Below are 15755 nucleotides of genomic sequence, written 5' to 3'. Positions count from 1 at the left end.
ACCTTGAAAATCTGACCTTCGCCTTCCAACCCACTAAAGCCCAAGAAAGAACAAGAAATATAAGAACACAGTATAACTGCTTAATAGAGCCATAATAAAACAGTGCAACAGGGAGGAGCAAGCACGTGCTATTTTCAGTTTCAGACAGTACAACAGAAACACAAAGAACCATAGAATTACAGCATTCCTCATCAGTCTTTTGGGATGAGATATCCTGATGCATCAAGCAAAGCAACCAGGTGACAAACATAGAATTCTATTCTAGACCAGAGAGGAAAGAAAGCCAAAACATTTAACAAAATATTTTCATTATCATGAACAAATAGAAGAAAAAAAAAATTTCTTCATTCACAAAAGACCTTGGTTGCACATTCTATTAAGATTACCTGATATTCCCTTCACAAGTCTGGAGTTGCTTATGATTTCATTAAAATCACTTGTTACAGCTGAAGTTTATGGCAACTCTGCCTAACACTGAAGGGGTTTTGTTCGTTTTTAAGATTAAAAAAAAAAATAAATTAAGCCATGACCAAAAATGAGCTGAAGAAAAAAAATTTACCACTATAGTGCTGACTAATTAATTTTTTTAAAAAGCCCTAATGGTGCCCAATCAAGAGCAATGAATGTTTGGCATGTATCAGGTGTTCATTTATAATTTATTAGGCATCCATTTACCATTTCCATGGCATCTTCCTAAATATGGGAAAGCTCTGAGATTTGACAAAAGTCTCAGTTTGTGTATATTCATTTTCAACCTCAAAGTTTAACAGATTAAATTTCCCAAGGTTCTGCTGGCAGTACGCAGAAGTACTCCCCTCCTCCCCTCCCAAGACTACATATTGATAACCGAGAATGTCTGAGGCTACTGGAACAACATTCAGTTTTCTTTGAATTGTTGTTCCTGACCCAAATGAGACTAGAGACCAGGCCAAGAGAAGAAAACCGTCATTCTTCAATAACTTCCAGTTCTAACACCTATCAAAATAGAGGCAGTGGCAGAAAAAGGCAAGAAGAATAAACTGTGATTCACCAGGGCACAGGGACCAATAAAAGTGAGAGTGAAGTGGAAGGTGGTAATTAGGCACAAGTTAATGATGTCCAGTGAGGAAATGGAAAGTATGAGTTATGAAGAAGGTGCAACATCAGGACACAGAACAAGCTGGAAAATGAAGGCAGAGTAAGAGGACAAATTAGGAAGGCTAGACTTATAAAGATAATGGGACCACAGAAATTTATCTATGAGGATAATTGTTTTATGATTGAAGCAGGTTGTCCTAAGCAACTCCACCTGAATTCAGTGTCAACACTGCTTTGAGCAAGAGATTGAACTGAATTCTAATCATTTTGTGATTGACAACAAAGGACAGTGAATATTTTCTTTTAATAAGGGAATTAAGTGTACAACACCTTCAGAAACTACTGAGTATTTCACATTTCATCTTTTTAAAATGTAGGTTTAAATTATTTTCCTTACACTTATATTCAGCAAGCAAAGCTGCTTTGATCCATCAAAATATGTGCTTAAGGAGGTTAACCACAACCTAAAAGCAACTTGAAAACACACTTGGGTTTCTTTTTTTTCCCCCCTCAAGTACTTCCTGGATACTAATTAGTTTAAAAAGTCACTGTATGCAAACTCTATAGTTCTCTATGGAAACATAGTATCTGATGACATCTTTCTGGAGTGAAAAAAAACATTGGCTGATACCTTACAAAAAGAATGAAACTTTAGCTACAGCAAGACTAATTAATTATTTATGTAATTCAGTGTGAACATAGGACTTGAAAATTATATATCAGTATCAATTTGCATCCATGTAAAGAATCTTAAAATGCTTGTTCACAGATTAAGTATATTATCAAGTTAAAATCCTTTAATATATTACCATTATAAAGCCAGAAAAAAAAACTGATCTTCAATTTTCCACATGTAAATGCGTACAGATTCCCATCTATGAATAAAGTTTTATATATCACATTAATCCTTCAATTAGTTTCTCACAGCTGAAGTGTCAAGCAGTTACACTTCATAGACAGAAAAAAAAGAAGTTATTTTTTGCATATAAAAATACATCTGTGCCACATGCAGCACCAGAATTATTTTGATTCAAAACGCACTGTTATAAATTCTGATTGGTTTGGGCATTAATTGTACCATGCAAAGCATTTTAAAAAACCTGAGGTTCCCAGTGGTTTCTTTTACAATTACAGACAAATAGAAAGACAACATTTTCTCATAGTCATATTTTAAATTCAAATGTCCTACTTTTATAAACTTCATCATTATCCTCAGTTCTTAAGAAAAACAACAATGCATGTTTGAAATTCATAACACTGTAACACAGTTTTAGAAATACTAAAAGAACAAACAAGTTATTAAGACTAACTGAATTGTTGACTATGGAAATGGCATAGAAAGTTATAGTCATTACAGAAGTATTACATTAACATCATTTTAATTCACTTTAATTATCATCACTACAATGAGAATTATGAGAATACAGAAACTTACCATCTCTTCATCTTACATATCAAATTAGCAGCTCTTTCTCAAATAATAACTTCCCTGTTATTAAACAACTTTTATTTTCTAAAAGATGTTTCAAACTCATCAGAAAATAATGGCATCTTTAAGTAAATATCACCAAAACAACAAAAGTCCTCAGACATATTAAAAAGCATTCAATGTTTTTAATATGTATCTACCCACCAATTATATTAATATCCAGTCAATTATTTTTGGAACTCTCACACTCCACATCATACTGTTCACTTAGCTAGTAATGTACAAAGCCACATAGTTATCTTGGTGATGTTTTAATTATTCATTGACAAGTGCGATACTATCTCTTCTGTGCACAAATTAGGGGTATGATCCAAAGAACCTCAATTACTTTTAAGATCCTAGCACAAAACCATCTGAAATGAAAAATGTAAGCTTGTTTTTATTTATATCCCTTTCTTTTTTTACAACTTGATCTAAGATGTTTTAGCCTTTTAAATTCTTTTAAATAGACAGCACTCGTTTTGTATTTAGACCTGAAGAATTATTTAGTTATTAGTTTTTACACCATTACATCTTGACATTACATGAAAATAACCTATACTGTCCAGCTCAAAAATATTTTTATCCAAGTGCTATTCACTGCTGCTTGTCATTTCATACCAACTTTCCAACTTGCACAAGATATTAACATATTTTCAGAAAGCTGAATAGGTTACTGAACCACAAAATAAGATTCATGCCTTGATTGCCTTTTCTCCATGCTTGAATTATTTATCTCCAAACAGCACATATTTATTTCTCACCGACAACATATGTCATAATGGAAAAAAACTAATAAACAAAACCCTCTGTACCTCAGAGTCAGCTCAGAAGTAAAATACTTTGGTCTGACTGATTACTCCACAGGAATAAAAACTGTGCTTTTGTATGTGTCAGTTTATCCGTAAATATCTTTTTCTTTTATGACTACTTACATAGGATGGTCTCTTCTCTAGAAGTGTTTGAACTTGAAGGCTACCTAAGACTTTTTAAACAGCTCTTCTTTGACAGGGTAAACTCAATACATAATATTTCACAGTAATTTAGCAGAATTATTATCTTCCTGCTTGCCAGAGTAGTTGAAGAAGCAATCACAAGTAAATAGAACCTAGTTTACCTACACAAAATGCTACACCTACAAGGAGCAAAATTTTATCCAGTGTTGTATTAGAACGCTTTAAATATTAAATTCTTGACTACCTGCCCTGTTATACAAACAAGATAAATTCTATGTGGCAGCTCTTATTATTCTTAGAATACTTTCCCATATAAAAAACAGAAGGAACTTTACGACAAAAATGGACTAGCTGATGTTTCTGCTAAAAATTAATGACAATGAATTCAGAATTCCCTCTAAACATTTTCTCAAGCATGTCAAGAGACAAAATTTCAAACTTATTTCCTATGTTTCCTGTTATATTTTGTATTCATCTTTTTTCTTTCTCTTACATTAAACATTGAAACTATGTAATTCATTGCTACAAACGGACCTATTTATGTTTTACTAAAACAAGCATCAGAAAAAGTTTTATCTCAATTTAAAGCATGCATAATAATAATAATAAAGCATGCATAATAATATTAAATCTCATCTATTAATGTTTTTAATTTTTTAGGTACATATGGGCAACTGAAACTCTTCTGTATAAAAGATGCTGCCCCCACCAATTCAAACTCTTTATTTTGTCTTTCTTCTGCAGCAGATACCTTCTTAGCCCACTACTATGGGCTACATTTGTTAGCATATTATGTTGAATACCTGTTATACTGCTAGTCTTAAGATGTTCCTTCCTATGTGTTTGTTTCTCCTGCATCTTGCACTCTGTTATACAGCAAGTTTACATACTCCCTGCTACAAATTACAAGCACAAGCAGCATGAGTCACCTGTATTTCAACACTTTAATCTATATCCAATATATTACCAAGTGACATGCAATTTTAAATTAACATAAACCTGAAATGACAATTGAATTTCAAAGCAGAACTCAAAAAGACCATTTCCTAAACAAGAAAATTATTAACAATTTTTAGTAACATGAACCTTTCAGAAGTTTTGAAAGACTGACAGAATGAAATCAGGGTGAAAGTGTTTATTTAACTGTTTGGAATAACAATACCCTTTAAAAATCTGTTTATAAACCTTTCCAAGTAATACTAGAGAAAACTGAAAACTTACATTATCTGAAGTGATACATGATGCCATTTAAAGGTTAATTTATAAAAAATATAAATTTCAAGTGAAAAATAAATGTGCTTGTTTACATGAAAAAATGTACTGGAATTACTGTAACAAGACAGCTACACTGGTCTAACTCCACCGTCACTTTTATTCCAGTGGAAAGTTATCAGGAACAATAGCAACTTTTTTCACCATTTGGTTTATATCACTTCACACTGGCTAAGGGATAATGTGCACTGCTACAGAGATAAATCAGAACTTCTTTTTCCCCTCGTTTTCTTAACATCTAATTACAAGGACTAATAAGAAAAATTATGTCTTAACATCTAGATTACAGGACTTCCTTCACACAGGAAGAAAGTCTAGAATGTATTTTTATTTAAAAATTAAATTTATTTGATTTTATTATGAGCAATTAAATTACTAAATATTTACATCAAACAGTTCAATAGACTTCATAAATTATAGCTTGCATTAAAAAGGGCTTGGTTCAGCAAGTTAACTAATCACATACATAACGCACAAAAATACACGTAGCAGCTCTAGTACTGCCTCTGCAGGTTGGCATTTATAGGATTCCTTTCCATTTCTTTTAAAATACCATGCTGAAACTGTCTTTTGGAGATAAATTTAATTACATGAAAAAGAGGACCCTAGGCTCCAAAATATCGCTGATCTAAGAAAGAATTCAGGCATAACAGAAGCCATAGTCTGAGATGGACAACTTCTGACAGAAATCTTTTAATTCCTAAATTCTTGTAGGCTGAGGAAGTTGTCAGCCTACCACCCCTTCTGATTTACCAGTCCCTCAATGCCTTTTCTCTCTCACATGGAATTCATTTCCTATTAAGCAGTATCTCACAACAGAAATCTCTGACAAGGAACAGCAAAAACAGCATCGCATTGCTACTTGGAATAAACACAGATCATGGACTCATTCTGATTACCTCCAAATCCCAATAATCTGTTGCAATTACACAGCATATTACACGACTGTATTCTCCATGCACTGGGTAAGAGAATAGCAGTGATCATAGATTTTTTTTAATGACAGCCTCAAATAATCCTTGCAGTGCAAAGATCTGCAGGCGTGTAGAGACTTGATGTTCAAAAGTTCATAGCTACTGCAAAGTAGTTCTCCACTATTGGGGATTTAAAAAAAATAAAAAAAATCCATGTAATACAAGTCTTTTAAAACCATGTTTTGCCTATCAGTCTCTACAATTAACAACAAAGTGTGAGACAATCCAGGATCGAGATTTCTGAACAGCACAGTGACTAACTAGGATACATAGCAAAGTACTGTGCAGCAAAAATTATTGTATGAACATTTTAAGTAAAGAAATGCCAGGGTTTGGATATAGCAGAGTTCTTACAGGCAAAACTTGCTACAGAAGAAAAGATATTGCAATAGTTGGAATTAAGTGACCCCAGTAGCTGCTGCTTTCCAGAAGACTCCAAACACAGGACAACACACAGAAACATAACTTTGCTTACTGTATGGACAATAATTTCCAAGAAAAATATTTACTTCGTATTAAAATTTTATCTAGTCCAAAATGTATATAAATACAGGCTAGCCTTCCAATGGAATGCAAAATTTAGTACATATTGCAGTGTTTTCAATTCTATCATTATTACTTTCATTTTTTTAACATGTGGCCATACTTTTATAGTATCTCCCAGATATATTAAATATAGTGTTCATGGGATAAAGGACACAAAATTTCTTCTAGCCTGGAAAAAAAAAATAAATATTATTTGTCTACTTAAAATTAACTTGTGCACAATTATGAACAGATGAATTACTATTTTATGTGTATATTATTAGTTTTAATTCTGTATACTTTTTAATGAAGCTTTTATTCCTATCTCTGTAAAAAGAGAAAATGCACTTTACTTTGTACTGTCCACATCTGAACCCTTAAATGAGTAAAAACTACATATGTTTACAATATTTTACATTAATGTGAAGTTACCTAATTTAAAGAAATTTGCTACCATCTGTGGTATCACCTTTCTCTTGACTGAGAACAAGAAGTTCCACCAACCTGATGACAGGAAAGAGAAAGGGGAAAAATTATTTTGCTTCTTTTTCAGAAGCACTTACTTAGACTATCATAAAAACTAACATAACTTGAATATCAGATGCAGTTGACTTCCAATGAAATAACGTTTCTACTTACAAAATGAAACTCATAAATAAACATTTTTTTTTCCATTTGAATTAAGTTAGCAATTTAACATTGAGATACATGCAAATGGATAAGGATAGCTGACCAAAACAGTAAAGAGGACATAGTTCTACTTAAAATATACTTCTGACAGGACAAAAATTGATACCTTCTTATCTTTTCAAAATTAATATTACAAGTGACATTTTTCATTGTCAGCCAAAGTCACTGCCTTTTTGCAACTTCTTTCTTTTGCATATTAAAGAGCACTTCAGTTCCATTATTAGTCACAAAGGCAGCTTACTGAATAATTTCCTTTGTTTAGGAGACTGCCACAACAATAGAAAGAACACCTTGCAAAAGAGAAAAGGACTTGAAAAATAATTTTTAAAATCTGTACCACTCAGGCCTTACTCAGATATTTACATTTCCATGGATTAAATACAAAATTCATTGCTGAGTTAGAAGTATCACTTTGCATTACTTCAAAAACACACAAATGAACAAAAGTGAGACCTACAAAACAATATGGCCATACATTTTCTGCTTTAAGTCACTTCCATGTTGTACAATGAATATTATACATATCAGAATATATTAGAGGGGTTTTCTTCAGTTACAGCTTGATATCATAAACACTCATCACAAGTCTGTCTTGTCTGTACCAACAGAACCTGAAAACAGCCTTAATTAAAATATTAGTACAGTCAACAACAGCCAATTCCAAGTTAGACTAGCAGCCTAGCTACAGTGCACTACAGACAGAAACAATACATTTTCTGAAGTCTGATCTCAAGTTCCCTAAATTCTTTTATGTCCGTAGTAAATAGCCAAATTAACAACTTAATGTTACTCTCATGACTCTCTCAAAACCAACTGCGTGTTATGAAAATAGTCAGCAAAAATGCAAACCTTTAACTGAATAATTTCAGAAAAACAGTTACCACCTTCTGCTGTCAAGAGTGGTAAGTGACTGAATGAAATGACTCAGTCACTACTAACTAAACTAAGCAGGACTCTTCTTTCCTTAGCCAAGTCTTCAATTTGTATTGTCAGAACAGAAGTAAGAATTTGAATATGTGCGTGTACATTAAAAAAATGTGTATTAAACAGAAGTAAACAAGAAGTTCATTTATAACAAAAGCAAAAATATCTTTTTCCTATTTTCAGAATTCAACAATGAGTAAATACAAAACCACACAAACAGCTCAACCACTTTGCGATGTTAAAACACGAGTCACAAATTTCAGTGCTATATTACCAAACTTCTGTAATAACTGATCATACTTCTTTAAAGTTCTTTTCTATAGCTAGAAAAGTGACTTTTTTGTATTTTGTACCTATTAGATGTTATATAACATCCACAAAATATGCACATTTTCAGGACACACATACCCTGTATTTATGCATTTATACGAAGCCTCTATTTAAAAATACATACAAATTAGTTTCTAAGGCTTTCCAGAAAAGCCTATCAGTCTTCTTACTCCCAACCAGCTCTTTGCAGATTCTTCTCAAAAATGTATGAAACTACTAAAAGGAAACAGAACAACTAGAACACTACAGAAGCACTGTAATCCTTCTTGTGCAGACCAGAAGTGGACCCACCACAATCTATCTTGGGCAACTATAAAGCTACAACAATATTATGTGACATGGGAGCAGGCCCTGTGCTAGTCAATTGCTACACCTCTAGTTAGCAAATCTGAGTTCTGTACTGATACTGTATTGGTATCATATTTATACTAGAATTCAGATAATCTCACATATTCAATAATCATTGTAACTGGTACTTGTAAACCTTGGAGTCTTAGAAAGCTAAAAATAAATCTACAAACCAAATTAGTTTTACTTATTTCAGTGGAAGCATTGTTAACATCGAAGATGCTTTAATGATGCTTTTAAATGAAAATGCAGCTGTTTGCAGTCATAGTACTGCAGTCTAGAGTACCTAAAAAACTGAAGATCTGGAACGTAAAGAAGAAAAACCCTCCATGGTTTTGGCTAATTTGAGAAATGCAAACTTCAAAAAAAAAAAAAAGAGAAAAGTGAACTTTGAAATTATTTTCATTGTAACAGCTGAATATTTTTACAACAGACATTTCCTTTTTAAGCTTTGGGTTTTGCTTTTACAGTTACACCTTCATATATAGATATGAAGTTTTCATTAAATAATTCGAGCTAAATGGTGTGGTCACACATAACAGAATCATCTAGGTTGGAAAGGACCTTGAAGATCATCTAGTCCAATCGTTAACCTAGCACTGACAGTTCCCAACTACACCATGTCCCTAAGCACTATGTTGACCCGACTCTTAAACACCTCCAGGGATGGGGACTCCACCACCTCCCTGGGCAGCCCATTCCAATGCCCAACAACCCGTCCTGTAAAGAAATGCTTCCTGATATCTAGTCGAAACTCCCCTGGTGCAACTTGAGGCCATTCCCTATTGTCCTTACTTGGTTAAAGAGACTCAACCCCAGCTATCTGCAGCTTCCTTTCAGGTAGCTGTAGAGGGCGATGAGGTCTCCCCTCAGCCTCCTCTTCTCCAGACTAAACACCCCCAGTTCCCTCAGGCGTTCCTCATAGGACATGTGTTTCAGACCCTGCACCAGCTTCTCTGGACACGTTCGAGTTATTCAATGTCCTTTTTGTAGTGAGGGGCCCAAAACTGAACACAGGAATCGAGGGGCGGCCTCACCAGCGCCAAGTACAGGGGTCAGATCCCTTCCCTGTCCCTGCTGGCCACGCTATTGCTGACACAAGCCAGGATGCCATTGGCCTTCTTGGACCCCTGGGCACACTGCTGGCTCCAGCTGGCTGTCAATCAGCACCCCCAAGTCCCTCTCTGACTGGCAGCTCTCCAGCCACTCCTCCCCAAGCCTGTAGCGCTGCTGGGGGTTGTTGTGGCCCAAGGGCAGCCCCCGGCATTTGCCCTTATTGAAACTCCTCCAGTTGGGCTCAGCCCATGGCTCCAGCCTGTCCAGGTCTCTCTGCAGAGCCTCCCTACCCTCGAGCAGATCAACACTCCCACCCAACTTGGTGTCATCTGCAAACTGACTGAGGGTGCACTCGATCCCCTCATCCAAATCATCAATAAAGATGTTAAACAGGAGTGGCCCCAACACCGAGCCCTGGGGGACACCACTCGAGACTGGCCGCCAACTGGATTTAACTCCATTCACCACAACTCTTTGGGCCCAGCCATCCAGACAGTTTTTTACCCAGCAGAGCGTGCAATCATCCAAGGCTCAAGCAGCCAATTTTGCCAGCAGAATGCTGTGGGAAAGAGTGTCAAAGGCCTTACTAAAGTCAAGGTAAACAACATCCACACCATTTCCCTCATCCACTAAGCAGGTCTCCCTGTGATAGAAGGAGATCAGGTTTGTCAGGCAGGACCTGCCTTTCATAAACCCATGCTGACTGGGCCTGAGCATCTGGTTGTCCCACACGTGTTGTGTGATGGTACTCAGGATGAGCTGCTCCATCAGCTTCCTGGGCACCGACATCAAGCTGACAGGCCTGTAATTTCCCGGATCATCCTTCCAACCCTTCTTATAGATGGGCGTCACACTGGCCAATTTCCAATCTGTCAGGACCTCCCCGGTCAGCCAGGACTGCTGGTAAATGATGGAAAGCAGCTTGGCGAGCACCCAGCCAGCTCCTTCAGCACCCTCGGGCATATCCCATCTGGTCCCACAGACTTGTGTGTGTCTGTGTGATACAGTAGGTCACTGACTATCTCCTTCTGGATTGCGGGGGGTCGTTCTCCCACATTCTCCCAGTCTCTGTCTTCTGGCTGAGGAAGCTGGATTCCCTCAGTACAGCTAGTCTTGTTATTAAAGACTGAGGCAAAGAAGGCATTAAGCACCTCAGCCTTCTCCTCATCACTTGTTACCATGTTCCCTCCTGCGTCTAGCAGGGGATGGAGGCTCTCCCTGGTCTTTCTTTTGTGACTGACATACTTAAAGAAACATTTCTTGTCCTCAATTGCTGAAGCCAGATTAATTTCCAGCTGGGCTTTAGGCCTCCTGATTTCTGCCCTGCATAGCCTCACAGCCACTTTGTGATCATTGTAAGTGGCTAGCCCCTTCTTCCAAAGGCTGTAAACTCTCCTTTACTCCCTGAGTTCCAGCCAAAGCTCCCTGTTCAGCCAGGGTGGTCTTCTCTGTGCTGACTTCTCTTACAGCACCTGGGGACCACCTGCTCCTGAGCCGTTAACACTTCCTTCTTAAAGAGTGCCCAGCCTTCCTGGACTCCTATACCCTTCAGGATCGTCTCCCAAGGGACCCTTTCAAGCAGGTGCCTAAACAAGACAAAGTCAGCCCTTTTGAAGTCCAGGATGTCGGTTCTGCTTAGCCCTCTCCTGGCCTAAGAATAGAGAACACTTATTTCATGATCACTGTGCCCTAGTTGTCTTCCAACTGCCACATCATCCACTAGTCCTCTGTTCACAAAGAGGAGATCCAGCAGGGCACCTTCTCTGGTTGGTTCTCTCACCAGCTGTGTCAGGAAGTTTCTCCCACACATTCCAGGAATCTCCAGGACTGGTCCCACTCTGCTGTGTTGTATTTCCAGCAGATGTCTGGGAAGTTAAAAGTCTCCCGCAAGTGCAAGCGATCGTGAGATTTCTCCTAAATGCCTACTGAATATTTCACCAGACTCTCTGTCCTGAGTGGGTGGCCTACAGTAGACTCCTACTACATCATCTACCCTGTTGGCCTTTCCCCTGGTTCTAACACAAAGACACTCTACCCTGTCTTCACTACCTTGCAGACCTTCCCGGTCTCTTTCCACATTTCATCATCTGATACCCTAAGGTTCCTTTTGTCCTAGCAAAAATGAAAGGACAGGCAAGAAAAAACAATTTAGGCATGTGTTGCTTCACTAGCCAGAAAGAAAAATTAATCACCAGCAACAGGTGTTCAAGTCATATAATCCCTGTGTAAATTCTAATTACACTCCATCACTTGAAACCGGAAAGTTTTCCTTTGCATTATTCATGGAAGACACATGCTGGCTTACTTGATTTTCCCTTTTCCTTATTCAGTACAGGACAAATACAATGGAACATCGCCGTTTATCAGTTGCTTCTCAACAACGTACCTGGAAGGACTATGAGAAAGATGGACAGACAAGCAAAGCACAAATGTACACTGAACATCTCTAAGAACTCTACTTACTTATGCTGGCTACTTACTACTAATCTTTCTTTCAGAGGTTCCACATGGGCACTCTACCTACAGTCACATGGCCGGAAGCATCAGAGGCTTTCAGGACAATAGCAAATGCAGAACCATTTTGTCAAAAACTGTACCAGTTCTCAAAGCCTCATAGTCAGCATTTGATGAAAATAAGTGAATGAACGCTAGGAGGTGGGGTGTACTATCCAGGTGCCACAGCCACATGGCCACCAGTGAAAAAGGAGAGTGGGACAGTGCAAACTTACCTAGCACCAGACAAGACTACAGGGAGTTATCCATGTGCCAATCTCAATACTTAATTTGTCCACCAAACTTCCACAGTGAGCTCACAGACCAAGAAAGGCTTGGCTTTCATGGTACAGCCAAGAGATGGTGAAGAGGAAGATCTCTGTGCCACAAAACTTTTTAAATCAATCCTGTATAAGCTTGGAATGAGCACCCAATGATATTAAGGACAGAGCTGATTTGACCAGCTCAACTGCTGGCAGCCAGGAATTCTCAGCTTGGAAAGTCCTTCCTATTCTGAGGAGGTCAATATGGATCTTGACCATGCACTCTGATCCTGGCAAACAAGCAGACCTAGGCAACTAGCAAAGAAAGTAATCCATAGGAGCCTGGCCATTGGTCAGACAATAAAACCAGCTTGAATGCATGTCAGATGATGTAAAGTCTCAGAGGCCAAAACACTACACGACTGGAAGATTTGTAGTACAATGGCAAGCACCTTCTGCCTTATATGTACACCTCAAGTAGGGAGAGAGGACAGAAAAGAAAGCACCCATTCCACATACTACAAGGAGAAGTTTGTCAGCAACATGGCTGGGCACAGGGTCACACAAGGTTAGAATAAACATGGAACTCATATGAGGAAAAAGGGAATCCAACATATTGCAGATATAAATGGCACTAAGAGGATACTTCTCTTTTAATCACACTTACCTCTAGGCTAATTTATAACCGTTAATGCTAAAACACAGGTTCCATGCAACTGTTATTTAAAAAAAGTTTATAATATCATATCAATGACAAACAAAGCTTAGAATCTAAGGTTCAAACATAACATAGAACCTTAAAAAAATGCATCTTTTCAATTTAGTTTTCCAGTGATAACATTAAAAACCATAAAGCACTGCCTCCAAGAATGCAGAAAAATTGTTTTACTTAAAAATCACTACAATACCCTGAAATAAATAGGGATTAGCAAAATTAATAAATTTTGCAACTTTGTCAGTAGGCTTCTGAACTTCCAATGAGTTTCATAATTCAGAAAGAAAAACAGAGCCTATCACAGAAGGAATACAGAACACTATGTGTACCAACTTATCCATTGACAGAAAAAAATAGACAGCAATAAAGAAGTTTTTTCAAAAACAAAAAACCCCAACACTGAAACATAAAAAAGTAACATCCCCTCCAAAATGAAAAAGTAGTAATAAAAAAAAAAAAATCAAGAATGAAATTATTCACAGTTTAAAAAGCAGAAAATTGTTTTTAATTATAATACTGTCAAACCACACACAACAATTATTCTTTTAATAAATATTTGGAAAAGATGCCTTGTGACCATAAAACTATTTTTCACATTAACTGATAGACCTAATTCTGAAGTTAAGAGATACTAAGTACATGTTTAAAAAAAAAAAACAACCTGATTTTCCTAAAACCTTTAAGTGAATGCAATGGAAACTAAGCTCTACTCAGAAGCCAAAAAAATTTTCTTCCTACTAAGTATGTGGCTGGACAATACTATTGAACCAGTCTAACAGCTGCTGTCAAAGGAGTCTTGCAGCCCTCCTCCCACCACATATTCTTTTGAAAGCACTGAGACTCTTCTGACCTAACAGTGAGTCAATTCAAGGAACTAATCCCTGAAGAAACTATTTTTTTGAACATTAGCTTTCAGATCAGAACACAGAGATTCAACAGCAGTGCCACAGAAAGGAACACAGGACTGGCAAAAGGGACAGAAAACAGAAACGTATGTAGTCATTATATCAGCTGAGCTGTTCTGTCAAACTCCAATTTCAGTCACTGTAGCTCAGCTTTAAACCTATAAAAGTTCTCTCTTAAGCACAGGTCTGTTCCATGATCTGTCAATTACTGATTTTATTACTGATACAGGAGTTTTCAAAGAAGCTTGAGTCATTAGGATTCAACTTAAAACACATGCAGAGATTGCCAGTCCATTACATCAGTTATTTAAAATACCCTCACAACTTTCTATTACTACTAAAAATCAAATCATTCTACAAATATCTGGACAAGGCAAAGATCAAAGTTTTTGTGGTTTTCTATCACAGCTGAACAACATTAACAACTTCCACGTAAGGCAGTGAATATTGGAAGAGCACATGTTTCCTTCTTGCAAAAAATCAAATTCCATTTTGGAATTTCGTATATTTATTTTACTTTTCTTTTTTCATTGGCAGTGTCAGCATCAAAAGATTTTGCAACAAAAAGATGCAACACTAAGGTCCAGAAAATGTAAGATTGTAACATGAGGTAGCAGATTTCTCACCAGTACTATTTGCAAACTAAGAAGTTCACTTTCACAAATCATTGCTTACCTTTCCTAATGCAGATTAGCTCATGTACACCGCAAGTTCGTTCTCCACCTATGTGGAAATAAATAATTAGAAAACAGTAGCAAATAAAATGTATTTGTCTTTTTAATAAGGCTTATAAACAGTGTAAAAGAAAAAGCTGTAAAACCATGTCATTTAATAAAAAAGCAAGATTGATTTAACAAGTTTACAATTTATACATGACATCCTTTGGAGAAAACAACAAATGTTCCTTTGTCTTAATACTGCTAATGACAGTGCAGTTTGAAGAGTTTTACATGGAATTTACACAGATAAAACTACAAACACAAGCAAATTAACTGAAGCCATACTAATCTTTCCCACATATAAAACAATTTCCTGTTCTGAGGGAATTACTATCTAAAGAAAAGTTCTCAAAATATCAAAAATATTTGTAACAATGAAATGCCAAAATAATGTTATGATTATTTCCATGGTTAAAAAAAAAAAAAGAGAAAGCCTGTTACTAAAGGCTGGGTTTACCTGGAATTTCTCCTTAAGAGATTTTTTTTTTTTTAATTAAAAAAAGGCTGAATAGCATCTGAGACATTTATATGAGAATAATAAAATTTGTTTCTAGAAATATTAAGCTTTAGTTTACAGATTAACGAAAAACATTTTAATGTTAGAATTACAGCTAGTAAATAAAACACCAACACATTATATACCTAGTGAAGACAGTGAAGAAATCCACAAAGGAAACGAAATACATTCATCCAACCATATTGAAAGAGGAAGCTGTGATACAGGGATGGGACACAAAACAAGCTATTGCTAAGCCTTATAGAAGGAGGAACAGACAAACTGTTGAAGAGATTCTTTTCATGGTGTCTAGAAATTATAGGAAGAGGGTTTTTTAAATTATGATTATTTTATCATTATTATGTTTACAGTATTCATGATCCTCTTATCCTTTAAATTAATATATTTTGGAATGATACGCCCCGTGGTCAAACCTTGAAATTCCAAGCCACACCAAGCTATGGCCTATCTTAACCATAACCTAATACCCACTTTTTCCACTGACAACAGAAGACTGCATTTATATTAATACAGAAGCAGAAAG

The 15755-nt window shown here is 36.4% G+C and overlaps 1 protein-coding gene across 9 annotated transcripts in view; it reads right to left on the bottom strand.

Moving 5' to 3' along the window:
- SYT14 (synaptotagmin 14) overlaps window positions 1–14719 on the bottom strand; it is an 89900-nt gene extending 75181 nt beyond the window's left edge. For 5 of the 9 annotated variants that reach the window (XM_026844260.1, XM_026844256.1, XM_026844257.1 and 2 more), the window contains exon 1: window positions 14672–14719. The gene's annotated coding sequence lies outside the window, so the exon portion shown is untranslated. Of the gene's footprint in view, window positions 1–8340; window positions 8362–14671 lie in introns of those variants that run through there. The other 4 variants (XM_026844261.1, XM_026844263.1, XM_026844264.1 and 1 more) reach the window with 2 other exon arrangements.
- Between the last annotated feature and the right edge of the window lie 1036 nt (window positions 14720–15755).

Source organism: Athene cunicularia (assembly GCF_003259725.1).
Source record: "Athene cunicularia isolate RWA chromosome 3 unlocalized genomic scaffold, athCun1 chr3_part1, whole genome shotgun sequence".
NCBI classification, from domain to species: Eukaryota; Metazoa; Chordata; class Aves; order Strigiformes; family Strigidae; genus Athene; species Athene cunicularia.
This window is presented reverse-complemented; position numbering and strand designations above follow the sequence as displayed.